The sequence below is a fragment of the Rhinopithecus roxellana genome, chromosome 17 (assembly GCF_007565055.1).
Source record: "Rhinopithecus roxellana isolate Shanxi Qingling chromosome 17, ASM756505v1, whole genome shotgun sequence".
NCBI classification, from domain to species: domain Eukaryota; kingdom Metazoa; phylum Chordata; class Mammalia; order Primates; family Cercopithecidae; genus Rhinopithecus; species Rhinopithecus roxellana.
Genome location: NC_044565.1, coordinates 9,803,522 through 9,823,003, shown reverse-complemented (window position 1 = coordinate 9,823,003; position 19,482 = coordinate 9,803,522). Strand labels below are relative to the sequence as shown.

The window sequence follows — 19,482 nt, the reverse complement described above, 5'->3', positions numbered from 1 at the left end:
ATATATTTACACATACAAGACGTATTTTGTTATAATTAATGGCATTAGTATATTTAGTAATCTATTTATAAAGCTACCAAGGAGAAATTTAAAAATAAATTTTAAAAATAATATTTAGATAAAAAGTGTAAAATTTACCTTATTTATGGAAACTCCACATATATATAAAAACATGAATATAGGTGCATATATATATTTATTTGGTAAATAGTTGGGTGCACATAGTTCCATATGTATATAGTCATGTCTAAGTAAGGTCCTTTACATACATATATAAGCAAATGAATATCTGTACATAAAGAATAAAAAAAGTTGGACTTCTTCACATCATATACACAAACTAACTCAAAATGCTACAAAGACCTAAATGTGAAAGGTAAAATAATAATGCTCTTTTAAGACAACTGAGGTGTCAATCTTTGTGAGTTTGAATGAGGCAATAGTTTCTTACATATGACACCAAAAAAACAAGCAATCAAAGGAAAAAATGATGAATTTCACTTTATTAAATGTAATAACTTTTATGCCCTAATGGACACTGAGAAGAAAGTGAAAAGACAACCCATATATCATATATCTAATGAGGAACCACCTAGAATATATAAAAAACTCTTATAATTCAATAATAAACATTGAAAAACACTTCTCAACTACAAATTGGGGAAAAAAAGATCTGTACAGACGTTTATCAAAGAAGATATATACAGAGTCAGTAAGCACATGGAAAGAGACTCAACATCCTTAGTCATTGGAAAAATGACAAACCACCATCAGATATCTCCTCACATAACACTGGGATGGCAATCATAATAATAAACTGGAATATGTTGAGTGTTGGTAAGAATGTGAAGAGATTGGAGCAATAATGGTTATTTATTTTTATTTTTAGAGACGAGCTTTGTCCATGTTGCCCAGGCTTATCTTGAACTCCTGAGCTCAAGCAATCTGCCCACCTAGGCCTCCCAAACTACTGAGGTTACAGGTGTGAGCCACCATACCCAGTCATTAATAATTAATTTTATGCATCAACATAACTGGGCTAAAGACCGCCCTGATAGCTGGTAACACATTATTTCTGGGTCAGTCTGTGAGGGTGTTTCCAGAAGAGATTAGCATTTGAATCAGTAGAGTGAATAAAGAAGATTGGCCTCAGCAATGTGGGCAGAAATCATTTAATACCTTCAGGGTACAAATGGAAGAAAAAGGTGGAGGAAATGTACATTCAGTACTTTTTAAAAATGTGATATTCATCTTCTGTCCTCAAACATCAGTGTTCTTGGTTCTTGGGCGTTCACACTCAGACTGTGACTATCATCATTAGACCTCCAGTTTTCAGGCCTCTTTGAAGGGCCTCTTTTAAGGGCTCTTTGAAGGGCAATTGGCCTTCAATTAAAAAATACGACACTTAATATGCTCCTTAGAAGTACTAATAAATGCAACACGGAGCTTAAAGATATGAAATATTACAGAATGCGATGGGAGACAACACAGTGTGAGTAGCAAAAGCAGGAGCTGAGCGGCTATTATCATCGTTAGCCCTCATGTGATAGCATCTAGTCACTATAGAATCTACTTTGATGTGAGACAGGGGATAAGTTCTAAACCCACTCAACGTGGTTGGACACACCTAAAAAATGAACAAGCTCAAAATCTACATGATGGTGATATCCCAAGGGGCTATACTCTTAAATCAAAGTGGTGAAAAATAAATGATTCCCAAAACTGAAAGTGGATACCAAGCAGAATCAGAAGACAATCAAATTGCCAATTATAAAGAAGCCTCAAAATAAGGTAGAATAAAGACAAGGTTTCTGTGTCTGTGCCTTGGCAGTGAGAAACAGGCAGGTGGCCTTGGTGGTGTGGGTGGCTTTGTTCCATAAGGTCACTCAGGTGGGCAGAAGGCATGACCACCCTCAGCACACAGCCTTCCTCTTTCCTGACATTCACTGCCCCGATGCCCGTTCTCAGCAGCAAGAGTGGAACAGAGTGGAGAAAAAGCTGTTCTCTTCTAAAGATCAAAGAAAACTTGAGTTTTGCATCAGGGATAAATGTTCTTTTGCGTAAGGCACACATTTGTGAAATGTTTTCTTGTGTGAATCTCATGATAAACTCACATTTTGTTTGTTTTAATTTGAAAATGTATTTACACATTATTTGGAAATAACTTGGAATATAGTGTCACATTTTGGCAGCCTATTTGAAGTCGTCATTTTCTGTTGACATTTACTGCTCAAAAGTCATCTGTAAAACAGACTTTTATTTGTGACTAACACGCCACCTCTGAAAGGAATCTTTTTATCTCTTCAGACTCTTTAAGCTCTTCAATTAGCCTTTTGTTTTTAAAATATTCCATGAATTCAGTTTAAAATATTATTTATGTAAATTAATGAATTAGCTTTCACTATTACAAAATAAAAATCATATATGTTTCCATGTGAAACACCTGCCCCTCGAGGGCAAACAAATCCCACAATGAGAAAAAGAGAGTGCCGTGAACAAAGAAATACTGGGAATGGAAGGGTGATGATGTGTCACTGTCAACAGGGAGCCCTAAGGCTAAAACAGGGTCTCATGTGTGACCTGGAGAACGTGGAAGTAGCTGACAGGGTGCTGAGTTGTGGGGAGAATCTGATCTGTGCTCTGTGCTCTGAGACTGGAAGCCAGACCCTGACCACCAGTGTAGCTGCAGGAAATAATCGAGGTAGATGGGTTAAAAGAAGTTCATAAGCTTGAAACCCCATCCAACAGAATTAGTGTTCTTATCAGAATAAAATCCAGAGAGCTCTCTTCTTCCCCGTCTCTCTCTTTTTCTCTTGCTCCCACCCTTATCCCCATCCCTCCATCATTGTCTTTGAACCAAGGAGAAGGTTCTTAATAGAAAGTGAACCCTGCTGGACCTTGATCTTGGACTTCCAGTCACCAAAAGATGTTAAAATACATTTCTATTGTTTAAGCCATCTGGGCTAGAGTACCTTGGCATGGCAGGGGGAGCTGAGTAATCCACCATCCCCATTCCACCTGAGCAGAATCAGCACCAGGAGGCTCCTGGTGGATGTGGGGGCCCAGCTTTGCTCCTCTTTTAGCTGCTATCTGACTCTCTGGTGAGGAGAAAGGACTCAGGCTTCATCCTCAGTTTGGTTGCATTAAACACAAATGTTTCCTTCACAAACAGATAATTAGCCTGCTTTGGTTTCTGATTAGAATCACTTCAAACTGCAAGAATGATTTGTTGCAGTTAATATTTTATGATGTTCACATTGGGTCTCCATTTAGATGTCAGTGGGGACATTGTATGAACCCCGTCTCCAACTCCCCTCTCTGTGTCCCAGGAGGGAGGGTCACTGTCACCTGCATGGCTGGCTAGAGTATTAACAGTGTCCTAGCCTGTCACCAGCTGAACACGGCTCCTTCTTTGAGCCCCTGCTGGCTCGTGCTGCCCCTGTACACAAGGCCTGGGTCAGGGGTGCTGGACCTGGACAGACATGTCTCTGTCCATTAGCAGCTGAGCTTTTTAAATGGCAGTTCATTCTAAATAGAGTCCTGGCAGTCCTGTGAGCCACAATAGCTGGGCAGAGATCTCACATTGCTCCAGCCAGAGGGGAGGCTACCAATGAACTGTGGAGTGTTTTTTTCTTGTGAACACAGTCACTGAGTCACCTGTGCTGCTCTGTCTGATGGGAGTCCCCAGGAGAGGAAGCACCCATACTGATCCTTAGCATAAAACGTCCCTGCACCTAGGAGTCCAGATCCACTACCCCTCTCTCCAGCACCAGCACCTCTGAGCACTTCAGAACCCCCATGGGTCTCTCAGCATTCTCAGCCTTGAGCCATCAGAGCTTGGCCCAGCAGGGACATTGGGGAGGACTCTCAGCTTTATGACCCTTGGGCTCTGTGGTGGGAAAGGGGCCATGCATTTGTCAATGTTGGCTTTTATTGCAATTGCTTTTGGTGTTTTAGTCATGAAGTCTTTGCCCATGCCTACGTCCTGAATGGTATTGCCTAAGTTTTCTTTGTATAAATTAAATCTCAGATAGATTGGCAAAAGGGAATTAAGTGCTTCCTGTTCTTTTTCCTCATCAAAAAGGGAGAAGTAATAAGGATTCACACAAGAGATACAGCCCTCTCATGAATTGGAATTTGTTCACTGTCTTGGGTTGTGTCCACCAGCAGGAAGGATTTCTGTGCAGGCAGCATATTTACATTGGGAGGGAAAGCAGAAAGTGAGGCAGAGTCCAGAGATGGATAATAAAAGTCACCTCAACAAGCCACCTAAGTCTTAGGATCACTGAAGATGAATTCCATGTAGAAATATGGGGAAAATACCCCTGGGCTATTTCACCTGAGAGGGGAGGGAGTTGGGGTATGTATACATCTCCTCTTGTCATTACCCACTGAGGGCTTTCTGTCTTAATCTGTTTTGTACTATTATAACAGAATGCCTGAGACTGTAACTTAATAAAGAAGAGGAACCATTTTTCTCACATTTCTGGAGAAGTTGAAAATCAAGGAACTGGCAGTTTTGCACCCAATATCTGTGCTTTCAAGATGGAATTTTGAGCACTGTGTCCTTCAAAGGGAAGGAAGGCCATGGCCTGGAAAGAATGGCAGAAGAGCAAAAGAGAAAGAGAGAGAGAGAGAGAGAGAGCCCACCTCCACAAGTGAGACAGACCAGGGATCCCTTCTTAGGGGCAAGTTAATCTTCCCCAAGCATGGAAGTAAAGGACAATCTTGGGTCCCTTTGATGGAAATTCCAGGGACCTAGCTGGCCTTGAGAAATAAAAAAGTAACATGAGAAACAAGGAGGCAGTCATAACCTAAAAAAAAAAAAAAAAAAAAAAGCCAAAGAAGATAAAATCATGGGATGTTTGCTTTCCCTATACAGACTAAAGAATATATCTTAGCATATGTCTCAGACTTGTTTTTCAGAAACATAGAACACCTCCAAATGGATCTACCAGCACATAGATCTCAAATAAGTAGGAATTGGGGACTGAACTCTGACCCTGGTTCTTTGTCCTAAATTTCTACCTGAAGGGCCTTAAGAAAGCCACATCCGGGTTACCTTTTTCCAGTGCCAGAGGCCCCTAGGGTTGGGGTCCTCGCTCAGGGACAGAGACCCGACACTGAGCGGCGGCTTCCCTGGAATGGAGGGATGCGCACGCCAGAGGAGATGAAAGGAACCCAGGTAGGACCAGATCGGAACCACTGACCATTGCCCATGGCTGCCCTAGCCCTAGCAGCCAGAAGGTCACTAAATACGTCGTTCGAGTTCCCAAGAATACAACCAAAAAATGTAACATCATGGCTTTTAATGCAGCCGATAAAGTCAACTTTGCTACGTGGAATCAGGCTCGGATGAAGTGGGACTTGAGCAACAAGAAAATCTACACAAATGATAAATGCTTGAAGTGATGGGTTAAAAAAAAAAAAAAAAAGAAAGAAAAAGAAAATCTACCAAGAGGAGGAGATGTCCGAATTGGCTCCAGCAGCGAGTTCAACCGCAGGCTTCGGGAGGAGGCTCGGAGGAAGAAGTACCGCATCGTCCTCAAGGAGTTCTGGCCCGAGGACCAGCCCTGGCTGCTCCAGGTCAACGGCAAATCGGGCAGGAAGTTCAAGGGCATCAAGAAGGGAGGGTGACAGAGAACACGTCTTACTACATCTTCACCCAGTGCCCTGATTGGGCCTTCGAGGCCTTCCGCGTGCACAATTGGTACAATTTCACTCTGCTGGCCCGGCACCGCACGCTCACTGCCGAGGAGGCCGAGGAGGAGTGGGAGAGGAGGAACAAGGTGCTGAACCACTTCAGCATCATGCAGCAACGGCGGCTCAAGGATCAGGACCAGGACGAGGACGAGGAGAAGGAGAAACGCGGTCGCAGGAAGGCAAACGAGCTGCGCATCCGCGACCTGGAGATGTCATCCGATGCCAGCAACGCCAGCGGTGAGGAGAGAGGCAGAGCCCCCAAGGCCAAGAATAAGGAGCCACTGGCCAAGGGCAGCAGGAAAAAGAAGAAGGGCTCAGACGATGAGGCTTTCGAGGACAGCGATGATGGGGACTTCGAGGGCCAGGAGGTGGACTACGTGTCGGAGGGCTCCAGCAGCTCCCAGGATGAGCCTGAGAGCAAGGCCAAGGCGCCCCAGCAGGAGGAGGGGCCCAAGGGTGTTGATGAGCAGAGCAACAGTAGTGAGGAGAGTGAGGAGGAGAAGTCGCCGGAGGAGGACAAGGAGTAGGAGGAGGAGAAGAAGGCGCCCACCCTGCAGGAGAAGAAGGGCAGGAAAGACAGCAGCTAGGAGTCGGACAGCTCAGAGGAGAGCGACATTGATGGCTAGGCCTCCTCGGCCCTCTTCATGGCGAAGAAGAAGACGCCATCCACGATAGAGTGGAAGCCGTCGGGAAGGAGCTGGAGGGGCAACAGCCGCCCAGGCACGCCCAGCGCAGAGGGCGGCAGCACCTCCTCCACCCTGCGGGCTACTGCCAGCAAACTCCAGCAAGGGAAGCGGGTGAGCTGTGGACGACTGCCAGCAACTCGAGCAAGGAAGGCGGGTGAGCGAGATGCCTGCAGCCAAGCGGTTGCGGCTGGACGCGGTGCCTCAGAGCCTGTCCGGGAAGTCGACCCCCTAGCAGCCCTCCGGCAAGTCGACACCCAGCAGCGGCGACATGCAGGTGACTGAGGATGCCGTGCGCCGCTACCTGACAGGGAAGCCCATGACCACTAGGGACCTGCTGAAAAGGTTCCAGACCAAGAAGACAGGGCTGATCAGCTATCAGATAGTGAACGTGCTGACCCAGATCCTCAGGGCCCTCAACCCCGAGAGCAAGATGATTAGTGACAAAATGCACTTCTCCCCCAAGGAGTGAAGCTCTGTCCAACACATGGCTCTGCCCTCCAAAACTCAGGTTCTCACTGCCCCTTCGCCATCCTGGAGTGAGGCTCTGTCCAGTACACGGGCTCTGCTCTCCAGAACTTCAGGCTCTCACTGCCCCTTCGCCATCATGCTCCCTGACTCCCAGGGCCCCGCAGTTAGCAATTCTGGAAAAGTTTAAGCCATCTCCTCCTTGAGCCCTTCCTTCTGGACTCTTCAGATGCCTGCTAGGCCTCCTTCTTATTGTCCTCTTTCTCCCGGCTCAGCCTCCCTCACACTGACCAAGGGCCTGTGCTCCTCACTGGGTAACTTCTACGGTTCTCCCTTCTGCTTCCCTAGGTCTCTCTTCAGCAGTGACTTATCCACCACGTAGTCCATTAAGTCTTCAGTTTTGGCTGCGCATGGTGATGAGTGCCAGCAGTCCCAGCTACTTGGGAGGCTTAGCCCAGTTCAAGGCTGCAGTGAACTAGGATGATGCAGCTGCACTCCAGCCTGGGTGACAGAATGAGATCCTGGCACACACACACAAAAGTATCCAGGCATGGTGGCAGGCACCTGTGGTCCCAGCTATTCTGTAGGCTGAGGCACAAGAAACACTTGAACCTGGGAGGTGGAGGTTGCTGTGAGCCGAGACCACACCAGTGGACTCCAGCCTAGGCGACAGAGTGGGACTCAGTCTCGAAAAAAAGAAAAAAAAAAAAAAAAAAAAAAAGAAAGCCACATCCATGAGCCAGAGCGAATATTCTTTCAAGCTGACTCCAAATTTTTATACAAAGCCTCTTTTCTAAGCCAATTGCACATCGGAAAATGTTTGGATCTGTTGATGTCTTGTAAGATATCCCACTGCTTCATGATATCCTGCCCTCTTAGGCCAAAAACAACATGTAACCTCCATGTAATGATTTCTAACTTTGCCTGTAACTTCTGATTTCCTGAAGTTTATTTCTCCTTTTAAAAAACCCTTATCTGTAAGCCATCAGGCAGGTCAGGATTGAGGCATTAGCTGCCGGTCCGCTTTGCTTGATGTCCTGCAAATAAATGCCTTCCTTTTTCCTGCTGCAAACTCAGTGTGGGTAATTGGTTATACTACACTGAGTGATCTAAATCCAGTTTATTTCCATAACATAAGCACTGCTTATAGTGGCATATATCTATTCATAAGGGCAGAGCCCTCATGATTAAACACTTCCCATTAGGCCCTGTCTGTCAATTCTGTTGCCTTTGGGATTAAGGTAACAGCAGGTAGATGCAAGGGGACACAGTGAAACCATAGCACTGACCGAGGGAAGGCTCATTCCAAGTCCTGTGGTCTGTCATGCATGCAGGCAGAGCTGCTTTTCTCAGACGCAGCAGTGAGGGACAAAGATGGGAATGGGAAACCAGGAGAAGCACAGTGAAAGAAAAAGGCCTGAATGCAGACATGGACTGATGCATTCATCCCAGAAAAAGCACCTGTACTTTTCACTTAGAGCTGCATCTCTCTGGAATGGTGTTTCCTGGCAGGTGAATTGCAAGAGCAGGAATCTGGGAGATAACATCTCAAGATATGCTGCATTTGTGTGGTGCCTATTTCAAACTGAGAGCATTTAGAAAACAATTGGACAAAGACTCTTTTCCTACATCAGTTACTTTAGAAGGAAGCCAATTGTCATGAAAACCCTCCCTGGGCATGTTGATCTATCAGGGAACGTTAACATGCACTAGGAGTTAAATTCAAAAGAGATTGGAAATTGACTTCATCCAGTCAATTATCTATTCTTTTAAGGACCCATTTATTTTACGTTACGCCACTTACTCTCCCTAGGTTGCCTACAGTCCCCACCTCCCTCTCCCCTATAAAGGATGTATAAACACCTGGACCTCACTGGGTTATCTGGATAATCTCTCTCCTGTGATTTTTTTCTTCTGCATGTTAAACAAATTTGTTTGCCTTTTTCTCCTATTATTTGTCTTGTGTCCATTCATTTTAAGCAAACCTTTAGAGGGCAAAATCAAACTTTCACATTTCACCCTACACAAGCAAGTTTCCTTACAATTCAGGCCCCTGAATGGGCAGCAGGAGGGTGTGTGCAGATGCTACACCAGAGTCATTTGGCCACTTCTACTCAGGCATCAGTAATACTCCCCAGAACCCCAGGCTGCAGCCCACTGATGCTGATGTAGGTGGATCCACTTCCTCTGCTGCTGAACCAGGCTGAGATGATGTGAGATATAATGGGTCCAAATCTGTGTCCAGTTTTATCCAAATCCAAGTGATTTCTCCATATACATGGGCATTTGCTTGATAGGAGATGGAGACTCTCTGTCCTGGATGTCAGACAGGAGGCTGACATCTTGGTCAGAATGTCCCCACTTACTGCTAAACAGTGAAAGAGGAAAGTGCCTTTGATAGTGCAAGGCAGGGACATGCACTGAGCAGCAGCTGTCCTCACTAGGAGAGAGGGTTCACTGTACCAAATTCAGGCTCCAGAGGAGCTGCTCCGGAGTCCCCAGGAACATGCTGGTGAGCAGTGCCACTCAGACTGTTACTTAGTGGATATAATATTGGTCTTCTACTTTGGAGACAATTGATCCTTAGATAATTTCAAGTTTATCTATACCCATGCTCATATAATTGGAGGAAGAAACAAGTAACTTTTCTTTCTTTCTTTTTTTTTTTTTTTGAGATGGAGTCTTGCTCTGTCGCCCAGGCTGGAGTGCAGTGGCACAATCTCGGCTCACTGCAAGCTCCTCCTCCCAGGTTCACACCATTCTCCTGCCTCAGCCTCCCAAGTAGCTAGGACTACAGATGCCCGCCAACACACCCGGCTAATGTTTTTGTATTTTTAGTAGAGACGGGGTTTCACCATGTCTCCTCACCACAAGGTCAGGATGGTCTCGATCTCCTGACCTTGTGATCCGCCCGCCTCAGCCTCCCAAAGTGCTGGGATTACAGGCGTGAGCCACCGTGCCCGGCCGTAACTTTTTTTTTGACGTAATCAGATCCAGCATCACTAGTGAGCCCTTTCTGCTGATAAACCCTGGGGAAAATACTCAATGACAGAAAAGAAGATATAATATAGAGATCCCCAAAGCAAAAATAAGATGCAACTCATATATTTTCTGGGCATTATTGAGGCCTATAGATTTGCACAAATGTGGAACTGTAAGTGATACACACATTGAGGACTTACAGCACCATCTTTGTGCACCTACAGTGAATTGTTTGACCTTATACTGATAATAAGAATGGCTTAAGATTACTATAGAATACTTACAAATGTATTTAGCATTATCTTGATATTTTTCTCCTTTTTTTAAGAAGAACCATTACACACTCACAGAAATGTTGTAACTATACCACAAAGTACCCCCCTCTCTTTCAGAGTATTTTGAAGACCTGCTGATACCACACTCAAAACTTTGAGTTTCCTACAGAGAATAATTTTCTCCTAAATAATCCCCATACGCCAATGGAATACATTACTCCCTCAAGTACTCAGCAGTACTTCAAACTTTGACAATTATCAAAAAATGTTCTTTGTTACAAATTGACCCCCAGAAAGAAACAGATTAAAGACAAATCTGTGTTGCCCTGGTCCAACCAGAGATGCTGGGGACACTGCCCCTGTGCTGAGTTACTGAGATGAGCCAGCCCTGCAGCTGTGCCCAACCAGCCCCATCCCTGCTGATTTGCATGTTCCAGAGCACAGCCCCCTCCCTGCCCTGAAGACTTTTTTGTAGCCTGGTCACACCCTGTGCAGGAGTCAGTCTCAGACAGGACACAGCATGGACATGAGGGTCCCTGTGCAGCTCCTGGGGTTCCTGCTGCTCTGGCTCCGAGGTAAGGAAGGAGAACACTAGGAATTTACTCAGCCAGTGTGTTCAGTACTGGCTGGCTTTTCAGGGAGGGCTTCATATAGCATGACTGATTGTGTGGATGTTTGTTTTTATGTTTCCAAACTCAGGTGCCAGATGTGATATCCAGATGACGCAGTCTCCATCCTCCCTGTCTGCATCTGTAGGAGACAGAGTCACCATCACTTGCCGGGCGAGTCAAAGCATTAACAAAGAGTTATCCTGGTATCAGCAGAAACCAGGGAAAGCCCCTACACTCCTGATCTATGCTGCATCCAGTTTGCAGACGGGGGTCTCATCTCGGTTCAGCGGCAGTGGATCTGGGACAGATTTCACTCTCACCATCAGCAGCCTGCAACCTGAAGATGTTGCAACTTATTACTGTCTACAGGATTATACTACCCCGTCCACAGTGTTACAAGCCATAACAAAAACCCCCCAGAGAAGCAGATGTGTGAGCCCACACTGCCCTAGCTACTCCTCCTGGTGCCTCCATCTGCTGAGAACATTTCCCAAATTGCATCCACACAATGAAGTTTCTGTAGAAAGTGCCATGAAGTCTCCTCTATACTTTAACTCTCTTTCCTTCTCCTCATCCCCAGCGGCACAGACATGGCAAACCCTCTCCTGATTGCATTAAGAACAGGGATGATTACACCTACGAAGTCTGAGTTATGGTGTGAGTTGGAATTAATATCATAAAGGAGACACCACTCTTGGAATTCCAACTACAATTCTTTTTCTAAAAACAGGAATGAGAGTCTAAACTACAGTCTTTAAAAGTATTGGGGGAACGGGAATAAAGATGCAAATGCAAAAAAGAGGGATTCTCTGGATCTTGCCATGAATCCAGAGTGTATCTACCACTTCAGAAGGTATAATTGCCAGTCGTGTGGTCCTCAGACATATCTGGGAAGCCCGGGGCTGCTGATGCTCTCTGCCTGGAGAACCTGATTTTCTAAGGCACCTGCTTACAGTTGAGCAGCCAGGGTCCTATTCCAAACAGACCTAGCCAAAGAGAATGATCAGAGTAAAAGGCCAGTTCCTTCCAATGCCTACTTGGCCGCATTTTCCCTGAATCCTCCCTATTAATCATAAAAACCCTTTCATGTCTCTGACCTGACTCACTGGGCTCTCAACTCTCTGGTTTCCTGGTTCTGCCCTAAACAAGCCTCATGCTGCCCCACCCTTGGAGCTCTACTCTCACTGCTCCCTCAGGGGTGATGCTTTTCCCCAGACCCTTGGGCTCCTTCCCTCGCTCCCAAAGCCAACCCTGTGCTTCCCATCTTAATGATCCCCATGTGTTCACAGGACTCCACCCTACTCCACGCTTTTGCCAGAAGCATGCTTTTGTCAGAAGCACCTTCTGACTTACGATATAATTTATTTCCTTATGATTTTACACTTGATAGGCTGACTCCCTCTAGTGGAATTTAAGCTTCATGGGATCAGGGGCCATTGTCTATTATTTGCATTGCTGTATCCCAGTATAATGGGAGTACCTGGCAAACAGTAGGTGCTTGGTGGGGGCCACTCTTCCCAGGAGTCTGCATATCTAGAAGTCTGGGAGGATTGTAAAGAGTGGATTAAACTGCTTGTTAAATGGACAATGTTCCCTTTTCCTTTTTTTATTCCTTTTTCATACCCAGTCTTTAGGAAATAAGGAAACTTACAGTTCTCAGAACTTATATAATTTGCCTCAAGTGATATTTTAGGTTGTATTTCCTGAAAACATATAGTAATAATGTAACATTATTGTACTTAATTGATTATATTCTACTACATGTGTAATGATGTATAATATGTACTACATAAGTTATAACAATAGTAAATTTATTGACTTTCCATTTAAAAGACAAAACTTATCAGATTATATCAGGAGTCAGCCAATTGATATTTCAGTTTTGTTAGCAAAGAAAGACAACTGAATACATTACTTAGATATACAGATAAGAAAGAAAACAGATTTTCACAATTGTTAAATAATTTTAAATGGAATGTGATTCAAAGAGCTTCTCACCCTGTTCAGGGGAATCTCACTCACAACTACGTGTTCACAATTCTGAGGAAAACAAGAAAACACCAGAGAAGATTCTTGTTTCCATCAGTGATGTGAAGAGAGGTTTTCAAAACTGTTAAAGGGAAAAGAGTCTGAGTCTGGGTGAATGGCTGTGTTGTACAGAATGGAGTGCTCTAGAGAAGAGAAGATGCCACCCCCATTTTTCCTGGCCAGCAGGGCAGCACCATCATCACTCTGCAGGGAGTGGAATCACACAATAATGAGTCTGAGCCTGGAGTCTGCTAATCTTTGCAGCTGTGGTCATTCATGCACCCACAGTGCTTGGCCTAAAGAAGTGTTGTCCTTTACTAGTCCTTCCAAAGAATGGAACATTTTCAGTGCTCATAGAAAAGATGGCTAAGCTGCAAAAGAAAAGTGTGTACAGAAGATGAATTTCTGATCAATGACTTTAGCCAGGTATAGTCATGCAGCAAGAAAGATGAATGGGCATGTTGTGGGAAGAAAGAGAAAAAGAAACCACAGATTTTTATTTTTTCTTTCAAGAGATTTGTGCTAAAAACCATCTGTCTTAGCCTAGGTGATTGCTGAGGTAGGAGGACAGAGATTTAATTGTGTGTCCAGAGGGTAGAAGGTCTACCCCTATGCTGAGCCAATAACTTTTCTGACCTGACCACCTGGCCGGTCAAAGAAGAGGAGGCAGGTGGTCTCAGTGCAAAGAAGAGGAGGCAGGTGGTCTCTGCAACTGGAAGCTCATCATCTTCCCGTGCTTCTTTGAATGTTCCTCCCAGCCACGCTGCTGTCCAGAGCCCATATCAATGCCTGGGTCAGACCTCAGGGGAAGAGCTGCTTAGTTAGGACCCAGAAAGACTCATTGAAGTCCCAGCTCAGCTTCTGTGCCTCCTGTGCTCTAGCTCCCAGGTGAGGGGAAAAGGAGATGGCTCTGCATTGAAACTCTCTCAACCTTCTTGGTTCCTCTGACCTGACATCTCTGCTGAATAAGAACAGTAATTATAATTCAATGTAGATCAGTGACTGTGGCTATACTATGAGGATGGTGCGCTTGATGCAGTTTATATGGGAAAGTTTAAAGCTTTCCTGTTTTATTCCAATCTCAGGTACCTCCAGAGGAGTTATGCTGATGCAGTCTCCTGACTCCTTGTCTTTGTCTTCAGGGTAAAGAGACTCTCTCGTCTGTGGGTACAGTCAGAACATTGGAAGCTCCTTAGCCTTGTATCAGCGGAAACCTGGGGAGGCTCTCTGGTTTCTCATCTGTGGTGCATCCAGCAGGGCCACTAGCATCCCAGAGGGGTTCAGTGGTCATGGGTCGGAGACAGACTTTACTGTCACCATCAGCTGCCTGGATCCTGAAGATTTTGCACTTCTTTGTCTTTTTTGATCTTTGTTTGTTTAAAGTCTGTCTTGTCAGAAACTGAAACAACTGCTTTTTCTGTTTCCCATTTCCTTGGTAGATTTTTCTCCATCTCTTTATTTTGAGCATATGTGTGTCATTGCATGTGAGATGAGTCTCTTGAAAACAGGATACCAAAGAGTCTTCGTTCTTTTTCTAGCTTTTCACTCCATGTCTTTTTTTGAAGCATTTAACCTATTTACATCTAAGGTTAGTGTGAGTATGTGTGGATTTGATCCTGTCATCATGATGTTAGCTGGTTATTTCACAGACTTTTTTATGTGATTGCTTTATTGTGTCACTTGTCTGAGTACTTCTGTGTGTTTTTGTAGTGGCTGGTAATGGTCTCTCCTTTCCATACTTAGTACTTCCTTCAGGAGGTCTTGTAAAAGAGTTTTTGGGGTAACATATTCCCTCAGCATTTACTTGCCTTACAATGACATTATTTCTCCACACTTATGAAGCTTAGTTTGGCCAGATACAAAATGCTTTTTTTTTTCTTTGAGAATTTTGAATATTGACCCACAATCGCTTCCAGTTTGTAGGATTTCTGCTGAGAGATCCACTGTTGGTCTGATGGGTTTTCTGTGTAGGTGAGCGGGCCTTTCTCTCCAGGTGCCTTTACATTTTTTCTTTCATTCCCACCTTGGAGAATCTGAAGATGTGTCTTGGGAATGATCTTCTTGTGGAATAGCTTACTGGGGTTCTCCGAATTTCCTGAATTTGAATTTTGGCCTCTCTAGATAGGTTGGGGAAGTTCTCATAGATGATATCCTGAAATACGTTTTTCAAGTTTGCTTCATTTGCCCCATCTGTATCAGGTATACCAATCAGTCGTAGCATGGTTCTCTTTACATAATCCAATATCTCTTGGGGGTTTCATTAATTTCTTTTCATTATATTTTCTCTCCTCCTGCCTGCCCATCTTATCTCAGAAAGTCAGTGTTCAAGTGCTGAGATTCTTTTCCCCATTTGGTCTATTGTGCTGTTAATACTTGTGATTGCATTATGAAATTTCTGTAGTGTGTTTTTCAGATCTATCATGCTGGTTATGTCTTCTCTCTACTGGCTATTTTGTCTGTTCCTGAAATGATTTTTTATGATTGTTAGCTTTCTTGAATTGGGTTACAAAATACTTCTGTAGCTCAATTAGCTTTATTCCTGTTCCTATTTCTGTCATTTCGGCAATCTCATGTCCAGCCCAATTCTGAACACTTGGTGGAGAGGTGATGCAGTCATTTGGAGGAAAGAAACCATTCTGGCTTTTTGAGTTTTCAAGGAAGAACTAGTTGATTAATTTTGTGTGTGTGTGCTTAGAGATTTGTGTATCTTCTTTATGAAATCTGTTTTTACATGTATACTCATGAAATACCTTTTCATGCTATTTTTAAAAAGCTTCATATTTTTGACTTTTACATTTCAGGTTATGATTCATTAGGAATTAATATTTGTATCCATGTATAGGTAAAATGTACAGGTTAAGATTCATTTTGATTTAATATGGATATCTAATTGATCCAATATATTTGAGTTATCATATTTTTTTCTACTAAATTACTGCTATGATCTGATTTTTTATGTCCCCTCCAAAGTTCCCATTCAAAGTGAGTTTTCAGGGCAACAGTATTAGAAGTTGGACCTTTTGGGTGATTAGGTCACGAGGGCTCTGCACTCAAGAATAAAATTAATGCCTAATAAAAGTGGCTTCACATAGAGTTACCCCTTTGGCCCTCCCACCTTCACCACGTGATGATTCAGCCACAAGGTGCCATCTTGGGAACAGAAGTAGCTCTCACCAAACACTGAGATTGCCAGTGCCTTGACCCTGGACTTCCCAGTGTCCATAACTGTGAGAAAATACATTTGTGTTGTTAGTTAATTACCCAGTCTGATATTTTTTTCAGTACAAGCGCGTTGAGACAATTGCTGTAGGACCTTCTTTGTGATTTGGGTGACTGTATATACGCAGAGTTGGTTTCAGATTCACTAACTCATTGAACTGGTTTATTTGTCTCACCCTTCACTAGAACAATTAATTAATTACCCCATCTAATATTTTTTCAGTGCAAGCACCTTGAGACAAATGCTGTAGGACCTTCATTGTGAATTGGGTGACTGTATATATGCAGAGTTGGTTTCAGAGTCTCTAGTTCATTGTGAATCGGGTGACTGTACACACTCAGAGTTGGTTTCAGAGTCTCTAGTTCATTGTGAATCGGGTGACTGTACACACTCAGAGTTGGTTTCAGAGTCTCTAGTTCATTGTGAATCGGGTGACTGTACACACTCAGAGTTGGTTTCAGAGTCTCTAGTTCATTGTGAATCGGGTGACTGTACACACTCAGAGTTGGTTTCAGAGTCTCTAGTTCATTGTGAATCGGGTGACTGTACATAGGCAGAGTTGGTTTCAGAGTCTCTAGTTCGTTGTGAATTGGGTGGCTGTATATATGCGGAGTTGGTTTCAGAGTCTCTAGTTCACGGCACCGGGTTATCTGTCTCACTAACACAACAATTTTTAAATTTTTAAAGTCATGATTTTTTGAGACAAAATCTTTCTTTGTTGCCCAAGCTGGAGTACAGTGGTGCGATCTCAGCCCACTGGAACCTCTGCTTCCCAGGCTCAAGCGATCCTCTTACCTCACCCACTCAAGTAGCTGAGACCACAGGCATGCACGACCATGCCCTGCTAACGTTTTTAATGCATTTCGTAGCAGTGGGGTTTCATCATGTTTCCCAGGCTGATCTCAAACTCCTGAGCTCCAGCTACCCACCCACCTCAGCCTCCCAAACTGTGGCAGCTACAGACGTGAATCACTGCACCCAACCACAGTATGGTTATTCAATGTAGGATTTCATGGTGAGAAGTGTTCAGCCTTCCATCTTGTTTTCCTCATGTAAGATTACCATCACTATTTTTTTGCCTCTTTGCTTGTCCATCTAATTAGAAAAATCTTTTAAATTTCAAAAAAAAAAATTTCCAGTGATTTTGATTGTCACTGTATTGAATTAATTTGGGGAGATTTATGTTTATAATATTGAGATTTCTAATACATATACATGAAGTAACTTTCCATTTATTGTGTCTCCTTGATTGTTTCTCCACAACCTTTTGTAATTTGCACATCCTATCTATAACTTTATTTTACCATATGTCAAACAGAGACAAGTTGCAAAAAAACTGTAAGAAATATAAAATGGACCCACATTCATTTGACTATCAATAGTTGACTTTCTACTTCCATATTCTCTCTATAAGTTGATATTCTGGGTACTATTAATAGAAACAATACAAACTATTCCGAAATGTAATCACACATGTAAACTGCAATCATCTTTCTATCATCTCTGTGGATCTGGATGTTGCCTGGGCTCACCAAGTTTTCCGCCAGGCTCTTCAAAGAATGCAGTCAGAGGGTAGGTGGGGAGGTGTCATCTCAAAGGTAATTGATGCTGGATATAGGGTTCTCAGCTGGGGCTCTTTGCCTGTTCATACTGGGACTTGGTTTCCTCAACACTTTCCTAAAAGGAGTAGACAAAAGTTATATACACTAAATGGCCTCTTATAGCCTCAGAAGGCAAATAGTGTTACTTCTACCACTGTCTGAACCCCACCAAGAGTCAACAGAAACGAAGTGTAAAGCAGGTTTAATGGGAGGAGCATCAAAATCATGCTGTTAGAAGGAACTGTATGACGGGAGCTCTTCTCACAGGCATCATGGTGGACACAACAGGCATCAGTGCACCCTGTGACCAAAGCGATTCACATTCCTCCCACATGCTAAATACTCTAATTCTCAGCTCCACATGCTCAAGTATTATTCCATGATAGTGTCAAGGTACCCTCAAAACGATGTCCTGGGGGAGTGATATTAGCAAGATGACAGAATAGGAGGTACCAGCCTTCACATGCCCACTCCCAAAAAAACACAAACACAAAAAAACAAAAGCAAAATCTACAATTAGACAACTCTCCAAAAAGGAAAATAGCCCTTGAGAGCTCAAGGGTCCAACTAAAGAAGTGCAGAAACACAATGGGCAAAAAAGCCCAGAGTAACCATACAGAAAGAACTGCTGGGAGATGGCAAACCTGAGAGTTTTGAGACATCTAGCAGCAAAGAAGCAGGAGGCAATTGTTATCAGCCAGGAGGCAAGGCCACTGCAGTCCCGATGGCCTGTTCTGTGGGGGATCCTGCAGGCTTTGCAGCTGAGGATCCCAGTATCCCTCAGGCAGCCTCCACTTTACAACTTTCCTGATGAAGTTCCCTTAGTGTTCATAGATGAGGATCACAGCAGCCTGCTCCAAAGTGGACACTGGTGGTTTTTGGCACTAAAAAAACCTGCAGCCATGGGCATGTAAATCACCACAGAGAGGAAGATGCTGCAATACCTTCCCTCCACATCTTCCCAAGAAGCAGCCACTGTTGTGCTGCCTGGGATGGGGCTGCCTCCCAGCTCCAACTCTGCGTCATCCCAGATCCAACCTGCAGGACCTCGACCTGTATTGGCAACTCAGACCCTGAGCCACTTCCATGTGCACCAGTCCAGGCCCAGGCCCAGAGCTGCTGTGACTACAAGTGCACCCACGCTCCAGAGCCTGGCCCTGAGGCTGCTCTGGAAATTGCCTAAGACATAACATAAATAGGGAATATACAGCAACACAGTAGAGTGAAATGCAGAGAATAACCACACAGAAAGCCTCTCTGGGAGGTGGCACACCTGAGAGATGTGAGAACTATTGGCAAATGTGTCAAGAGTAATGAAGCACATTAGTCTATAAGACCAAAAAGATTCGAACTTATCCAGGATAAACATCAAGACATGCTCATGGATAGGAAGAATCAATATCGTGAAAATGGCCATACTGCCCAAGGTTATTTATAGATTCAATGCCATCCCCATCAAGCTACCAATGAGTTTCTTCACAGAATTGGAAAAAACTGCTTTAAAGTTCATATGGAACCAAAAAAGAGCCCGCATTGCCAAGACAATCCTAAGTCAAAAGGACAAAGCTGGAGGCGTCACGCTACCTGACTTCAAACTATACTACAAGGCTACAGTAACCAAAACAGCATGGTACTGGTACCAAAACAGAGCTATAGACCAATGGAACAGAACAGAGTCCTCAGAAATAATACCGCACATCTACAGCCATCTGATCTTTGACAAACCTGAGAGAAACAAGAAATGGGGAAAGGATTCCCTATTTAATAAATGGTGCTGGGAAAATTGGCTAGCCATAAGTAGAAAGCTGAAACTGGATCCTTTCCTTACCCCTTATACGAAGATTAATTCAAGATGGATTAGAGACTTAAATGTTAGACCTAATACCATAAAAACCCTAGAAGAAAATCTAG

General features: G+C 43.9%; 1 pseudogene; it reads left to right on the top strand.

Annotated features, from left to right (window-relative positions):
- The first annotated feature begins 2,526 nt into the window (after positions 1-2,526).
- Positions 2,527-6,858, top strand: LOC104681467 (annotated as a pseudogene).
- Positions 6,859-19,482: the final 12,624 nt, after the last annotated feature.